We start from the raw sequence: 15,314 nt of genomic DNA, 5'->3' as shown, positions 1-15,314 counted from the left end.
GTGAATCTGCTGGTGTTGGAAGCTGCTGGGGTCTTGTGGTGAAGCTGCTGGTGGTGAAGCTGCTGGTGTTGGAAGCTGCTGGGGTATGGTGGTGAAGCTGCTGGGGTCTGGTGTTTAAGCTGTCATTTGGCTGCATGTGTGTAAAAAATGTTGTCAGAAGTGGGATTTGAACCCACGCCTCCACAGGGAGACCAGAAACCTCAGTGAAGATGAAGGAAACAGTCAGTCCTTGAGTCTGGCGCCTTCGACCACTCGGCCATCCTGACGCTGCTTCTGGCAGTTCACAAAGTTATCAAGGACAGAAGATGACAATCTTGGTTTCTGAAGACAATTTGAAATGTTGTTTAACCATGATAGTTGTCCTATTATTAAATAGAGGACACGTTTATATAGATAGATAGATAGATAGATAGATAGATAGATAGATAGATAGATAGATAGATAGATAGATAGATAGATAGATAGATAGATAGATAGATAGATAGATAGATAGATAGATAGATAGATAGATAGATAGATAGATAGATAGATAGATAGATAGATAGATAGATAGATAGATAGATAATGCTTCAGGTAATTATTACGTTGAAAGGTAGTAATCCCCTGTTGCAAGGGGAGCTGCTTGAATCTGGTGTTGATGCTGCTGTGGCCTGGTGTTGAAGCTGTTAGGGCCTGGAGGTGAAGCTTCTGATGGTGAAGCTGCGGGTAGTGAAGCTGCTGGTGTTGAAGCCACTGGGGTCTGATGGTGGAAGCTGCTGGGGTTTGGTGGTGGAAGCTGCTGGTAGTGAATCTGCTGGTGTTGAAGCCACTGGGGTCTGATGGTGGAAGCTGCTGGGGTTTGGTGGTGGAAGCTGCTGGTAGTGAATCTGCTGGTGTTGGAAGCTGCTGGTAGTGAATCTGCTGGTGTTGGAAGCTGCTGGGGTATGGTGGTGAAGCTGCTGGTGGTGAAGCTGCTGGTGTTGGAAGCTGCTGGGGTATGGTGTCGAAGCTGCTGGGGTCTGGTGTTTAAGCTGTCATTTGGCTGCATGTGTGTAAAAAATGTTGTCAGAAGTGGGATTTGAACCCACACCTCCACAGGGAGACCAGAAACCTCAGTGAAGATGAAGGAAACAGTCAGTCCTTGAGTCTGGCGCCTTAGACCACTCTGCCATCCTGACGCTGCTTCTGGCAGTTCACAAATTTATCAAGGACAGAAGATGACAATCTTGGTTTCTGAAGACAATTTGAAATGTTGTTTAACCATGATAGTTGTCCTATTATTAAATAGAGGACACGTTTAGATAGATAGATAGATAGATAGATAGATAGATAGATAGATAGATAGATAGATAGATAGATAGATAGATAGATAGATAGATAGATAGATAGATAGATAGATAGATAGATAGATAGATAGATAGATAGATAGATAGATAGATAGATAGATAGATAGATAGATAGATAGATAGATAGATAGATAGATAGATAGATAGATAGATAGATAGATAATGCTTCAGGTAATTATTACGTTGAAAGGTAGTAGTCCCCTGTTGCAAGGGGAGCTGCTTGAATCTGGTGTTGATGCTGCTGTGGCCTGGTGTTGAAGCTGTTAGGGCCTGGAGGTGAAGCTTCTGATGGTGAAGCTGCGGGTAGTGAAGCTGCTGGTGTTGAAGCCACTGGGGTCTGATGGTGGAAGCTGCTGGGGTTTAGTGGTGGAAGCTCCTGGTAGTGAATCTGCTGGTGTTGGAAGCTGCTGGGGTCTTGTGGTGAAGCTGCTGGTGGTGAAGCTGCTGGTGTTGGAAGCTGCTGGGGTATGGTGGTGAAGCTGCTGGGGTCTGGTGTTTAAGCTGTCATTTGGCTGCATGTGTGTAAAAAATGTTGTCAGAAGTGGGATTTGAACCCACGCCTCCACAGGGAGACCAGAAACCTCAGTGAAGATGAAGGAAACAGTCAGTCCTTGAGTCTGGCGCCTTAGACCACTCGGCCATCCTGACGCTGCTTCTGGCAGTTCACAAAGTTATCAAGGACAGAAGATGACAATCTTGGTTTCTGAAGACAATTTGAAATGTTGTTTAACCATGATAGTTGTCCTATTATTAAATAGAGGACACGTTTATATAGATAGATAGATAGATAGATAGATAGATAGATAGATAGATAGATAGATAGATAGATAGATAGATAGATAGATAGATAGATAGATAGATAGATAGATAGATAGATAGATAGATAGATAGATAGATAGATAGATAGATAGATAGATAGATAGATAGATAGATAGATAGATAGATAGATAGATAGATAGATAGATAATGCTTCAGGTATTTATTACGTTTTAAGGTAGTAATCCCCTGTTGCAAGGGGAGCTGCATGAATCTGATGTTGAGGCTGCTGTGGTCTGGTGTTGAAGCTGTTAGGGCCTGGAGGTGAAGCTTCTGATGGTGAAGCTGCGGGTAGTGAAGCTGCTGGTGTTGAAGCCACTGGGGTCTGATGGTGGAAGCTGCTGGGGTTTGGTGGTGGAAGCGGCTGGTAGTGCATCTGCTGGTGTTGGAAGCTGCTGGGGTATGGTGGTGAAGCTGCTGGGGTCTGGTGTTTAAGCTGTCATTTGGCTGCATGTGTGTAAAAAATGTTGTCAGAAGTGGGATTTGAACCCACGCCTCCACAGGGAGACCAGAAACCTCAGTGAAGATGAAGGAAATAGTCAGTCCTTGAGTCTGGCGCCTTAGACCACTCGGCCATCCTGACGCTGCTTCTGGCAGTTCACAAAGTTATCAAGGACAGAAGATGACAATCTTGGTTTCTGAAGACAATTTGAAATGTTGTTTAACCATGATAGTTGTCCTATTATTAAATAGAGGACACGTTTAGATAGATAGATAGATAGATAGATAGATAGATAGATAGATAGATAGATAGATAGATAGATAGATAGATAGATAGATAGATAGATAGATAGATAGATAGATAGATAGATAGATAGATAGATAGATAGATAGATAGATAGATAGATAGATAGATAGATAGATAGATAGATAGATAGATAGATAGATAGATAGATAGATAGATAGATAGATAGATAGATAATGCTTCAGGTAATTATTACGTTGAAAGGTAGTAATCCCCTGTTGCAAGGGGAGCTGCTTGAATCTGGTGTTGAAGCTGTTAGGGCCTTGAGGTGAAGCTTCTGATGGGGAAGCTGCGGGTAGTGAAGCTGCTGGTGTTGAAGCCACTGGGGTCTGATGGTGGAAGCTGCTGGGGTTTGGTGATGGAAGCTGCTGGTAGTGAATCTGCTGGTCTTGAAGCCACTGGGGTCTGATGGTGGAAGCTGCTGGGGTTTAGTGGTTGAAGCTCCTGGTAGTGAATCTGCTGGTGTTGGAAGCTGCTGGGGTCTTGTGGTGAAGCTGCTGGTGGTGAAGCTGCTGGTAGTGCATCTGCTGGTGTTGGAAGCTGCTGGGGTATGGTGGTGAAGCTGCTGGGGTCTGGTGTTTAAGCTGTCATTTGGCTGCATGTGTGTAAAAAATGTTGTCAGAAGTGGGATTTGAACCCACGCCTCCACAGGGAGACCAGAAACCTCAGTGAAGATGAAGGAAACAGTCAGTCCTTGAGTCTGGCGCCTTAGACCAATCGGCCATCCTGACGCTGCTTCTGGCAGTTCACAAAGTTATCAAGGACAGAAGATGACAATCTTGGTTTCTGAAGACAATTTGAAATGTTGTTTAACCATGATAGTTGTCCTATTATTAAATAGAGGACACGTTTATATAGATAGATAGATAGATAGATAGATAGATAGATAGATAGATAGATAGATAGATAGATAGATAGATAGATAGATAGATAGATAGATAGATAGATAGATAGATAGATAGATAGATAGATAGATAGATAGATAGATAGATAGATAGATAGATAGATAGATAGATAGATAGATAGATAATGCTTCAGGTAATTATTACGTTGAAAGGTAGTAGTCCCCTGTTGCAAGGGGAGCTGCTTGAATCTGATGTTGAGGCTGCTGTGGCCTGGTGTTGAAGCTGTTAGGGCCTGGAGGTGAAGCTTCTGATGGTGAAGCTGCGGGTAGTGAAGCTGCTGGTGTTGAAGCCACTGGGGTCTGATGGTGGAAGCTGCTGGGGTTTGGTGGTGGAAGCTGCTGGTAGTGAATCTACTGGTGTTGAAGCCACTGGGGTCTGATGGTGGAAGCTGCTGGGGTTTGGTGGTGGAAGCTGCTGGTATTGAATCTGCTGGTGTTGAAGCCACTGGGGTCTGATGGTGGAAGCTGCTGGGGTTTGGTGGTGGAAGCTCCTGGTAGTGAATCTGCTGGTGTTGAAGCCACTGGGGTCTGATGGTGGAAGCTGCTGGGGTTTGGTGGTGGAAGCTCCTGGTAGTGAATCTGCTGGTGTTGGAAGCTGCTGGGGTCTTGTGGTGAAGCTGCTGGAGGTGAAGCTGCTGGTAGTGAATCTGCTGGTGTTGGAAGCTGCTGGGGTATGGTGGTGAAGCTGCTGGGGTCTGGTGTTTAAGCTGTCATTTGGCTGCATGTGTGTAAAAAATGTTGTCAGAAGTGGGATTTGAACCCACGCCTCCACAGGGAGACCAGAAACCTCAGTGAAGATGAAGGAAATAGTCAGTCCTTGAGTCTGGCGCCTTAGACCACTCGGCCATCCTGACGCTGCTTCTGGCAGTTCACAAAGTTATCAAGGACAGAAGATGACAATCTTGGTTTCTGAAGACAATTTGAAATGTTGTTTAACCATGATAGTAAATAGAGGACACGTTTAGATAGATAGATAGATAGATAGATAGATAGATAGATAGATAGATAGATAGATAGATAGATAGATAGATAGATAGATAGATAGATAGATAGATAGATAGATAGATAGATAGATAGATAGATAGATAGATAGATAGATAGATAGATAGATAGATAGATAGATAGATAGATAGATAGATAGATAATGCTTCAGGTAATTATTACGTTGAAAGGTAGTAATCCCCTGTTGCCAGGGGAGCTGCTTGAATCTGATGTTGAGGCTGCTGTGGCCTGGTGTTGAAGCTGTTAGGGCCTGGAGGTGAAGCTTCTGATGGTGAAGCTGCGGGTAGTGAAGCTGCTGGTGTTGAAGCCACTGGGGTCTGATGGTGGAAGCTGCTGGGGTTTGGTGGTGGAAGCTGCTGGTAGTGAATCTACTGGTGTTGAAGCCACTGGGGTCTGATGGTGGAAGCTGCTGGGGTTTGGTGGTGGAAGCTGATGGTATTGAATCTGCTGGTGTTGAAGCCACTGGGGTCTGATGGTGGAAGCTGCTGGGGTTTGGTGGTGGAAGCTCCTGGTAGTGAATCTGCTGGTGTTGAAGCCACTGGGGTCTGATGGTGGAAGCTGCTGGTAGTGAATCTGCTGGTGTTGGAAGCTGCTGGGGTCTTGTGGTGAAGCTGCTGGAGGTGAAGCTGCTGGTAGTGAATCTGCTGGTGTTGGAAGCTGCTGGGGTATGGTGGTGAAGCTGCTGGGGTCTGGTGTTTAAGCTGTCATTTGGCTGCATGTGTGTAAAAAATGTTGTCAGAAGTGGGATTTGAACCCACGCCTCCACAGGGAGACCAGAAACCTCAGTGAAGATGAAGGAAATAGTCAGTCCTTGAGTCTGGCGCCTTAGACCACTCGGCCATCCTGACGCTGCTTCTGGCAGTTCACAAAGTTATCAAGGACAGAAGATGACAATCTTGGTTTCTGAAGACAATTTGAAATGTTGTTTAACCATGATAGTTGTCCTATTATTAAATAGAGGACACGTTTAGATAGATAGATAGATAGATAGATAGATAGATAGATAGATAGATAGATAGATAGATAGATAGATAGATAGATAGATAGATAGATAGATAGATAGATAGATAGATAGATAGATAGATAGATAGATAGATAGATAGATAGATAGATAATGCTTCAGGTAATTATTACGTTGAAAGGTAGTAATCCCCTGTTGCAAGGGGAGCTGCATGAATCTGATGTTGAGGCTGCTGTGGCCTGGTGTTGAAGCTGTTAGGGCCTGGTGGTGAAGCTTCTGATGGTGAAGCTGCGGGTAGTGAAGCTGCTGGTGTTGAAGCCACTGGGGTCTGATGGTGGAAGCTGCTGGGGTTTGGTGGTGGAAGCTGCTGGTAGTGAATCTGCTGGTGTTGAAGCCACTGGGGTCTGATGGTGGAAGCTGCTGGGGTTTGGTGGTGGAAGCTCCTGGTAGTGAATCTGCTGGTGTTGGAAGCTGCTGGGGTCTTGTGGTGAAGCTGCTGGTGGTGAAGCTGCTGGTAGTGAATATGCTGGTGTTGGAAGCAACTGGGGTCTGATGTTTAAGCTGTCATTTGGCTGCATGTGTGTAAAATATGTTGTCAGAAGTGGGATTTGAACCCACGCCTCCACAGGGAGACCAGAAACCTCAGTGAAGATGAAGGAAATAGTCAGTCCTTGAGTCCGGCGCCTTAGACCACTCAGCCATCCTGACGCTGCTTCTGGCAGTTCACAAAGTTATCAAGGACAGAAGATGACAATCTTGGTTTCTGAAGACAATTTGAAATGTTGTTTAACCATGATAGTAAATAGAGGACACGTTTAGATAGATAGATAGATAGATAGATAGATAGATAGATAGATAGATAGATAGATAGATAGATAGATAGATAGATAGATAGATAGATAGATAGATAGATAGATAGATAGATAGATAGATAGATAGATAGATAGATAGATAGATAGATAGATAGATAGATAGATAGATAGATAGATAATGCTTCAGGTAATTATTACGTTGAAAGGTAGTAATCCCCTGTTGCCAGGGGAGCTGCATGAATCTGATGTTGAGGCTGCTGTGGCCTGGTGTTGAAGCTGTTAGGGCCTGGTGGTGAAGCTTCTGATGGTGAAGCTGCGGGTAGTGAAGATGCTGGTGTTGAAGCCACTGGGGTCTGATGGCGGAAGCTGCTGGGGTTTGGTGGTGGAAGCTGCTGGTAGTGAATCTGCTGGTGTTGAAGCCACTGGGGTCTGATGGTGGAAGCTGCTGGGGTTTGGTGGTGGAAGCTGCTGGTAGTGAATCTGCTGGTGTTGAAGCCACTGGGGTCTGATGGTGGAAGCTGCTGGGGTTTGGTGGTGGAAGCTGCTGGTAGTGAATCTGCTGGTGTTGGAAGCTGCTGGGGTATGGTGGTGAAGCTGCTGGTGGTGAAGCTGCTGGTAGTGAATCTGCTGGTGTTGGAAGCTGCTGGGGTATGGTGTCGAAGCCACTGGGGTCTGGTGTTTAAGCTGTCATTTGGCTGCATGTGTGTAAAAAATGTTGTCAGAAGTGGGATTTGAACCCACGCCTCCACAGGGAGACCAGAAACCTCAGTGAAGATGAAGGAAATAGTCAGTCCTTGAGTCTGGCGCCTTAGACCACTCGGCCATCCTGACGCTGCTTCTGGCAGTTCACAAAGTTATCAAGGACAGAAGATGACAATCTTGGTTTCTGAAGACAATTTGAAATGTTGTTTAACCATGATAGTTGTCCTATTATTAAATAGAGGACATGTTTAGATAGATAGATAGATAGATAGATAATGCTTCAGGTAATTATTACGTTGAAAGGTAGTAATCCCCTGTTGCAAGGGGAGCTGCATGAATCTGATGTTGAGGCTGCTGTGGCCTGGTGTTGAAGCTGTTAGGGCCTGGTGGTGAAGCTGCGGGTAGTGAAGCTGCTGGTGTTGAAGCCACTGGGGTCTGATGGTGGAAGCTGCTGGGGTTTGGTGGTGGAAGCTGCTGGTAGTGAATCTGCTGGTGTTGAAGCCACTGGGGTCTGATGGTGGAAGCTCCTGGTAGTGAATCTGCTGGTGTTGGAAGCTGCTGGGGTCTTGTGGTGAAGCTGCTGGTGGTGAAGCCGCTGGTAGTGAATCTGCTGGTTGTGAATCTGCTGGTGTTGGAAGCAACTGGGGTTTGATGTTTAAGCTGTCATTTGGCTGCATGTGTGTGAAATATGTTGTCAGAAGTGGGATTTGAACCCACGCCTCCACAGGGAGACCAGAAACCTCAGTGAAGATGAAGGAAATAGTCAGTCCTTGAGTCCGGCGCCTTAGACCACTCAGCCATCCTGACGCTGCTTCTGGCAGTTCACAAAGTTATCAATGACAGAAGATGACAATCTTGGTTTCTGAAGACAATTTGAAATGTTGTTTAACCATGATAGTAAATAGAGGACACGTTTAGATAGATAGATAGATAGATAGATAGATAGATAGATAGATAGATAGATAGATAGATAGATAGATAGATAGATAGATAGATAGATAGATAGATAGATAGATAGATAGATAGATAGATAGATAGATAGATAGATAGATAGATAGATAGATAGATAGATAGATAGATAGATAGATAGATAGATAATGCTTCAGGTAATTATTACGTTGAAAGGTAGTAGTCCCCTGTTGCAAGGGGAGCTGCTTGAATCTGGTGTTGATGCTGCTGTGGCCTGGTGTTGAAGCTGTTAGGGCCTGGAGGTGAAGCTTCTGATGGTGAAGCTGCGGGTAGTGAAGCTGCTGGTGTTGAAGCCACTGGGGTCTGATGGTGGAAGCTGCTGGGGTTTGGTGGTGGAAGCTGCTGGTAGTGAATCTACTGGTGTTGAAGCCACTGGGGTCTGATGGTGGAAGCTGCTGGGGTTTGGTGGTGGAAGCTGCTGGTATTGAATCTGCTGGTGTTGAAGCCACTGGGGTCTGATGGTGGAAGCTGCTGGGGTTTGGTGGTGGAAGCTCCTGGTAGTGAATCTGCTGGTGTTGAAGCCACTGGGGTCTGATGGTGGAAGCTGCTGGGGTTTGGTGGTGGAAGCTCCTGGTAGTGAATCTGCTGGTGTTGGAAGCTGCTGGGGTCTTGTGGTGAAGCTGCTGGAGGTGAAGCTGCTGGTAGTGAATCTGCTGGTGTTGGAAGCTGCTGGGGTATGGTGGTGAAGCTGCTGGGGTCTGGTGTTTAAGCTGTCATTTGGCTGCATGTGTGTAAAAAATGTTGTCAGAAGTGGGATTTGAACCCACGCCTCCACAGGGAGACCAGAAACCTCAGTGAAGATGAAGGAAATAGTCAGTCCTTGAGTCTGGCGCCTTAGACCACTCGGCCATCCTGACGCTGCTTCTGGCAGTTCACAAAGTTATCAAGGACAGAAGATGACAATCTTGGTTTCTGAAGACAATTTGAAATGTTGTTTAACCATGATAGTTGTCCTATTATTAAATAGAGGACACGTTTAGATAGATAGATAGATAGATAGATAGATAGATAGATAGATAGATAGATAGATAGATAGATAGATAGATAGATAGATAGATAGATAGATAGATAGATAGATAGATAGATAGATAGATAGATAGATAGATAGATAGATAGATAGATAGATAGATAGATAGATAGATAGATAGATAATGCTTCAGGTAATTATTACGTTGAAAGGTAGTAATCCCCTGTTGCAAGGGGAGCTGCATGAATCTGATGTTGAGGCTGCTGTGGCCTGGTGTTGAAGCTGTTAGGGCCTGGTGGTGAAGCTTCTGATGGTGAAGCTGCGGGTAGTGAAGCTGCTGGTGTTGAAGCCACTGGGGTCTGATGGTGGAAGCTGCTGGGGTTTGGTGGTGGAAGCTGCTGGTAGTGAATCTGCTGGTGTTGAAGCCACTGGGGTCTGATGGTGGAAGCTGCTGGGGTTTGGTGGTGGAAGCTCCTGGTAGTGAATCTGCTGGTGTTGGAAGCTGCTGGGGTCTTGTGGTGAAGCTGCTGGTGGTGAAGCTGCTGGTAGTAAATCTGCTGGTGTTGGAAGCAACTGGGGTCTGATGTTTAAGCTGTCATTTGGCTGCATGTGTGTAAAATATGTTGTCAGAAGTGGGATTTGAACCCACGCCTCCACAGGGAGACCAGAAACCTCAGTGAAGATGAAGGAAATAGTCAGTCCTTGAGTCCGGCGCCTTAGACCACTCAGCCATCCTGACGCTGCTTCTGGCAGTTCACAAAGTTATCAAGGACAGAAGATGACAATCTTGGTTTCTGAAGACAATTTGAAATGTTGTTTAACCATGATAGTAAATAGAGGACACGTTTAGATAGATAGATATGTTGTGCAACTCATAGGTAGCTTGGCTGTTCAGTTATCGAAGGGTTATTAATAAATATTATTCATAATTATTAATAATTAATAAAGTCGACTATTTATCAAATTGAATGACCAATATGATAAATAAAATCCTCGGGGCACCACCCTGTTCCTTAAGCAGGGAAATGATAACTTTTACAGCAGAAAATCAGTCTCAGAAATTAAGGTTTATGCCTAATACAGTAATTGAAGGGTGAGATCCGAACACTAGGCTCTGTCAAACAAATCAATTGTGACCAAAATCTGCATGAAATAACGACAACCACAATAACGACAAATCAATCAGAATTTATTTACACATAGGTGTCAAAAGATGGTAAACGGAACACCCCAATAAATCCTGATGGCACACTACGTAAACAGGGACAGAAATTATACAATGCAAAAGTTCCAGTCATCTGTGTGGGGTGTGACTAGTGTGTGTGTGTGTGTGTGTGTGTGTGTGTGTGTGCGTGTGCGTGTGCGTGTGCGTGTGTGTGTGTGGGTGTGTGTGTGGGTGTGTGTGTGAGTGTGTGTGTGCGTGTCTGCGTGCGTGTCTGCGTGCGTGTCTGCGTGTGTGTGTGTGTGTGTGTGTGTGTGTGTGTGTGTGTGTGTGTGTGTGTGTGTGTGTGTGTGTGTGTGTGTGTGGGATCTCAGACTGGCTCGGGAATTTATGACCGAGGGGAGCGTCTGTGTGTGTGTGTGTGCGTGTGGGGGGGGTTAGTACGAGAGGAAGAGAGAGAGATACCGAAGAAAAGTACAATAATAGACACTCTTAAATAATTTCTCACTACCAGAAACCCAAGACCTTCTGATCTTTCCCACACAGAAATGCCCCAATGTGAAACTAAACTTCACACATGCGCTCTGGTCATCCAACCGGGAAATCTAGAAGGGCCTTGTTTTCGGTTGTCGAGAAGCATGTCATAACGATCCAGCAATGTGGATGCAGCCGTAGACAAATAAGAAGATAAACAAAACACTTAAGTTAATAAACACAACTATGACGGGATCAGCAGTCCAGCTCACAGCGTAAACTAACTTTTAAAGTTAAAGTAAGTTTTCTCTGCCCAGACATCAAAAACAGCCTCTTACGTGAACCTTTGCAGTTGAAGGAAAAAAGGGGTGGTCGGTCAGCGTTCCCTGGGGAACAGCTGGGTGTTTACGCTCAGCAGGCGATCCTGATAAAGCGGCTATCACTCCCTCCTGTGTCCTTGCTGCGGATGAGGGGAAAGGCAGCTGGATGAGGGGACAGCAGCTGGGCACAGCACTTGGCTTCCTTCAACTTCGGATCGGCGTCGCATTCACGTCGAGTCAATGCAGGGTCCCTAGTTCGGCTTTCTGGGCTCGGAACTGCGTGGGTCGCTCGTGCAGCGCTGCAAAACGGACGCTCCTTCGTTCACGAAGGAGAAAGCCGGCCCTTGGCTACAGCAGAGACCTGTGGGTGAGAAGGAGGAAGCAGAAAAAAGAGAGAAGAGACCGGAGAGAGGGGGGTCTCCTCTTTTATAGCTGCATACAGGAAGTTGATACCCCTTCCTGCAGCTTGGGGTCCTTGTCCAATCAAAGTGTGGTGCCTTATCACCAAGAGGGTCACATATGCAAATCCTGGTGTCCATGGGGTCTTTCCGTTCTCCAGACCACGCTGGAGGTGTCGTAAACTCACCATGAGGCAGGGATCATGAAAGTTTAGGTCTTTAGGTTTACTGGTCCAAGAGAAATGTTCACCCACTCACATATGTCATGAATTCATAATCATATGGACGGTAGTCCAACATCCCCCCTTAGATTTGACGGCGGGAATGCAGGGTCTGGTTGTCAAATCTACCAACGGTGCAACAGTCCATGTGATGCAGTCCTGGTTGGCAGAGGGGCACAGTACTTAAAAGTTCAGAGGTTAGCATAGCGCTTGAGGCTTTGTCTGGGCAGAGGGGAGGCACGTCTGGGCAGACGGAAATATGCTATGCTATACGAGACTAGAGTATAAAACATAACAATAAACATAAAACATAAAACATATAGAAACGATAAGGGATTCAACTATGCAGTTCAGTGTCATTACTAGCAGAATGAGGTAGATAAAGATAAAAAGAAGGGAGGTTAGTTAGGTTACGGACCCTCGATACGTAACTGCCAAAAGCAGACCAGGCTCAGTGGGTGTTCACTACGTGTTAATCCCTTGGCAGAGCGGTGCTGAGGAAGGAAACGGATCGGAGGGGGTCCGTCCTGTAACAGAACCGACCTCGGGTAACGGAAGAAGAAAGTCTTATTCCCTAACAATTTAATCATTCTGCGATTAATTGCTAGACCCGGAAAAACAAAAACAGAACAAATGAAATAAAATTGTGAGTGTAGGCCTGAGTTTTACTTCCCTAACACCCCAAGATCCCTGTCCCCCCCCCTTTTTCAGGGGTGGGGGGATTTGCACTTCTGGGTCAGAAGTTGTCAGTCAGCTGCAGACGATTCATGCAGCTCGTTCAGTGCTCTGGCCAACAGGGTATATATGGCACTCCCCCGGCCTGCTGATCTACGACGTCTGCGCCGTCTCTTGGGCTGTACGTCAGCACCGGGGTGGAGCACCTCTCTGTCGCTCTGTGGACAACTGTCAGAATCTACAGTGGGACGTCTCTGTGTTTCCCACGCCAGCTCAGCATACCTGCGGATTCCCCGCATGTTGAGATCTCGCCTCCTGCTGCAGTAAAGAGTTACCTTACATCGCACGCTTTCGTGGAGGTTGTGGAGAAAGAGAGACTTGAAATGACTGTCTTCATCCAAACCTGGAGCGTTCCGTCCCTGGAAAAACGCAGCTTTCATACGCCAGTAATAATCTTTGGGGGTTTCTGACTCCTGGTGCTTAATTGAAGAAGCAGCAAGAGTAGCTGAAGCCCAGTCGGTTTCAGAAAAATACTCCTCTAGCAAAGCCTGACGGAGTGCTTCATAGCAGTCTCTGGTTTTAGCTGGAAGGGATCTTATGAAAACACGAACGCTCCTGGCTGTGGTTTTCCAAAGAAGCTTTACCTTCTCGCTAGAGGATGCATGAGGTAAATCTCGGAGGCAATCCTGAACCTCATCGAGATAATTCTCAATATTTGACCCTGGATCATCCGGGTCAAAGTGTTCTATGTCACTGGCCAGGGACTCAAGGTCACGGAGACGCAAGCCTTGTCTATGTGGCGGGCCAGGGTCGTCTGGTCCACCAGAACATTCCTGATACACCTGGTCCCTGTGCCGAGAAGAATAATTAGTTCTTGTCTGTTGTGGAACAGGTAGGTCAAAGTGGGGGTTTAAACCACCTGACACAAGTTTTTGTCCATCAGGGAAAGGTTCCCGGAAATTTGGATTCACGGCCTTCAGATTATGAGGCTGGCCGCATTTCGGGCTCAGCATCTCTTCTTGAACACGCGGAGCAGTGGGCCTGAGGGTGAACGGGGGGGCACGCTTTAAGTCTGACCCCCCTTTCCTCATTTTGCACCTCGGTGGCTGCACTTTCATTTCATCCCAGGTGATAAGGTCTGGAACGGTGTCAGTAGCGTTTGGGCTACTGGCTGTCCCCCTGGGCTCAGACGGGATAAGCAGGTTAACTGCTGGATCCTTTCTCTGGCCCCCTGCTGGCCGTGGGTCAGTGTGAGATTGGTCACGCCTTTCATCACACTGCTGCAAATTGTTAATGATCGGGACACGGGAGAGTTGATCTACTTTAATTTCTGATTCGAGCCTTGGCTCGCGGTTCACATGCTTGTTTTCAACCCATCGTGGCTCCATTTTCTCGGAGCTTCGAGTGGACCCGTTACAGGAGTCCAGTGACTGCTGACGAAAATCCAGCGACTGCTGGCGGAGACTAAGCGACTGCTCATAGAGGCTTACTGCCTTCTCCCGGAGGCTAAGTGCGTGCTCACGGAACAGCCATGACTTTTCATGGCGTTCCTCCACGTGGCTGAACTTATGTGACTGGAGCTGGGTTTTGCAACTAAGCACATCAGAGAAGAATGCTTCTCTGGAAGAATTCTTAATTAAAGAGATCAACTCCTGTGTCCTATCACCAGCGTTATGTTCATAATTATGGACGTTATTCACCTCCTCTGAGGCGCATCGACTAGTTTCTCGGATTCGTGCTTGAGCCTCTCTTAACAGGCTTTTCAAGCGTTCAATCTCTTCCTGCGCATCGCAGTGCGCCAACACTTCCCCCTCGTATTTTTGTCGCCACCTGTGTTTGTTTTCCCCCGCATGGAGTTCTGCCTTACGTTGCCATAGCAACGCCAGTTTACCCGGAACGTTGGCTACACGGGCTTTTTTATACGGTTTCTTGGCGAAGCTAGTGAGCTCTGCTATCCTCCCTTCGCAGGTCTGGAGGTCATAGTTATTTATTATGCTCAGCTCATCTCTGGGTATTTCCATAATGCGTGCAATTACTTCTTGAGTGTCGGTAAAAGTGACGCTGGGGGAAGCCTCGGCCCCCCCTTCATAGTTACCTGGGCTAGTCATCGCGCGTCTGGCCAGGGGACCCGGGACTGAAGGGAACCTGGCGAAAAGCTTCCTATTCAAACGGAACTTGCCTGATGGTCCTTCTAGTCAACCTCTGGTCACCTCTGCTGGCTCTGCGTCCAAATGCGATGAGTTTCCTGCCCTGTGCACCACACGCAGTTCAGAACACAGTTCGCTTGCGACTCTGCCAAGATATTAACACTCAGTAATGAAGTAGATTCACGTTATCACCCAGATTAGGAGGAATGAGACAATAAATGAAGCATGAGAGACTCTGATATGTGCCTGAAAGCAGTTGGGTTCTTGGTTATCATAAAAGGAATCGAGATAACCTTGGAAGCAAAATAAAAATAAAAATAAAAGAATCAATAAAGTGGATTAAAATTTAAATGCCACCCAAATTAAAGATTCAATTTAACAAACACAATAGAAATTAATCCGAAAGATTAATAACTCACATGGGGTAATCCCGACAAAATTCTATTAATAGAATTTAAAGAACTTGAAGCAAAACCAACCATTAACTTCAGTGAAGCAGTAGCCTTAGCTTCAGTGAAGGTTGCAGAGGAAAATTAATCAAACAGATTAATAAAAGTAGTGATAAAAATAAACGTTCAAGTTAATAAACTTAAAGAACTTAAAGCGACCAACCCTTAGTGAAGCGAGGTTGCCATTAACAGGTTTTAAAATAACCGTAGGAATCAGATAATGAGAGGGGAAGAAAAATGGAAAAATAAAAATATTTTCTTTCCC

The 15,314-nt window shown here is 45.9% G+C and overlaps 12 non-coding genes across 12 annotated transcripts; all 12 read right to left on the bottom strand.

The window, feature by feature from the left end:
• Positions 1-151: 151 nt before the first annotated feature.
• On the bottom strand, positions 152-266 carry trnal-caa (transfer RNA leucine (anticodon CAA)). Its single transcript has 2 exons — positions 229-266; positions 152-197 (listed from the first exon to the last, which is right to left on the bottom strand). It is a non-coding gene; the product is annotated as a tRNA-Leu (tRNA).
• A 776-nt stretch (positions 267-1,042) lies between these two features.
• Positions 1,043-1,157, bottom strand: trnal-caa (transfer RNA leucine (anticodon CAA)). Its single transcript has 2 exons — positions 1,120-1,157; positions 1,043-1,088 (listed from the first exon to the last, which is right to left on the bottom strand). It is a non-coding gene; the product is annotated as a tRNA-Leu (tRNA).
• Positions 1,158-1,858: 701 nt separating this feature from the next.
• trnal-caa (transfer RNA leucine (anticodon CAA)) lies at positions 1,859-1,973 on the bottom strand. The gene is made up of 2 exons: positions 1,936-1,973; positions 1,859-1,904 (listed from the first exon to the last, which is right to left on the bottom strand). It is a non-coding gene; the product is annotated as a tRNA-Leu (tRNA).
• A 636-nt stretch (positions 1,974-2,609) lies between these two features.
• trnal-caa (transfer RNA leucine (anticodon CAA)) lies at positions 2,610-2,724 on the bottom strand. Its single transcript has 2 exons — positions 2,687-2,724; positions 2,610-2,655 (listed from the first exon to the last, which is right to left on the bottom strand). It is a non-coding gene; the product is annotated as a tRNA-Leu (tRNA).
• A 778-nt stretch (positions 2,725-3,502) lies between these two features.
• Positions 3,503-3,617, bottom strand: trnal-caa (transfer RNA leucine (anticodon CAA)). The gene is made up of 2 exons: positions 3,580-3,617; positions 3,503-3,548 (listed from the first exon to the last, which is right to left on the bottom strand). It is a non-coding gene; the product is annotated as a tRNA-Leu (tRNA).
• Positions 3,618-4,529: 912 nt separating this feature from the next.
• On the bottom strand, positions 4,530-4,644 carry trnal-caa (transfer RNA leucine (anticodon CAA)). The gene is made up of 2 exons: positions 4,607-4,644; positions 4,530-4,575 (listed from the first exon to the last, which is right to left on the bottom strand). It is a non-coding gene; the product is annotated as a tRNA-Leu (tRNA).
• An 881-nt stretch (positions 4,645-5,525) lies between these two features.
• Positions 5,526-5,640, bottom strand: trnal-caa (transfer RNA leucine (anticodon CAA)). The gene is made up of 2 exons: positions 5,603-5,640; positions 5,526-5,571 (listed from the first exon to the last, which is right to left on the bottom strand). It is a non-coding gene; the product is annotated as a tRNA-Leu (tRNA).
• A 706-nt stretch (positions 5,641-6,346) lies between these two features.
• On the bottom strand, positions 6,347-6,461 carry trnal-caa (transfer RNA leucine (anticodon CAA)). The gene is made up of 2 exons: positions 6,424-6,461; positions 6,347-6,392 (listed from the first exon to the last, which is right to left on the bottom strand). It is a non-coding gene; the product is annotated as a tRNA-Leu (tRNA).
• Positions 6,462-7,281: 820 nt separating this feature from the next.
• trnal-caa (transfer RNA leucine (anticodon CAA)) lies at positions 7,282-7,396 on the bottom strand. Its single transcript has 2 exons — positions 7,359-7,396; positions 7,282-7,327 (listed from the first exon to the last, which is right to left on the bottom strand). It is a non-coding gene; the product is annotated as a tRNA-Leu (tRNA).
• Positions 7,397-7,959: 563 nt separating this feature from the next.
• On the bottom strand, positions 7,960-8,074 carry trnal-caa (transfer RNA leucine (anticodon CAA)). The gene is made up of 2 exons: positions 8,037-8,074; positions 7,960-8,005 (listed from the first exon to the last, which is right to left on the bottom strand). It is a non-coding gene; the product is annotated as a tRNA-Leu (tRNA).
• A 904-nt stretch (positions 8,075-8,978) lies between these two features.
• Positions 8,979-9,093, bottom strand: trnal-caa (transfer RNA leucine (anticodon CAA)). Its single transcript has 2 exons — positions 9,056-9,093; positions 8,979-9,024 (listed from the first exon to the last, which is right to left on the bottom strand). It is a non-coding gene; the product is annotated as a tRNA-Leu (tRNA).
• A 734-nt stretch (positions 9,094-9,827) lies between these two features.
• On the bottom strand, positions 9,828-9,942 carry trnal-caa (transfer RNA leucine (anticodon CAA)). Its single transcript has 2 exons — positions 9,905-9,942; positions 9,828-9,873 (listed from the first exon to the last, which is right to left on the bottom strand). It is a non-coding gene; the product is annotated as a tRNA-Leu (tRNA).
• Between the last annotated feature and the right edge of the window lie 5,372 nt (positions 9,943-15,314).

This window comes from Cololabis saira, chromosome 5 (assembly GCF_033807715.1).
Source record: "Cololabis saira isolate AMF1-May2022 chromosome 5, fColSai1.1, whole genome shotgun sequence".
NCBI classification, from domain to species: Eukaryota; Metazoa; Chordata; class Actinopteri; order Beloniformes; family Belonidae; genus Cololabis; species Cololabis saira.
The sequence above is the reverse complement of the archived record's forward strand: the minus strand, read 5'-3'. Positions and strand labels throughout refer to the sequence as shown.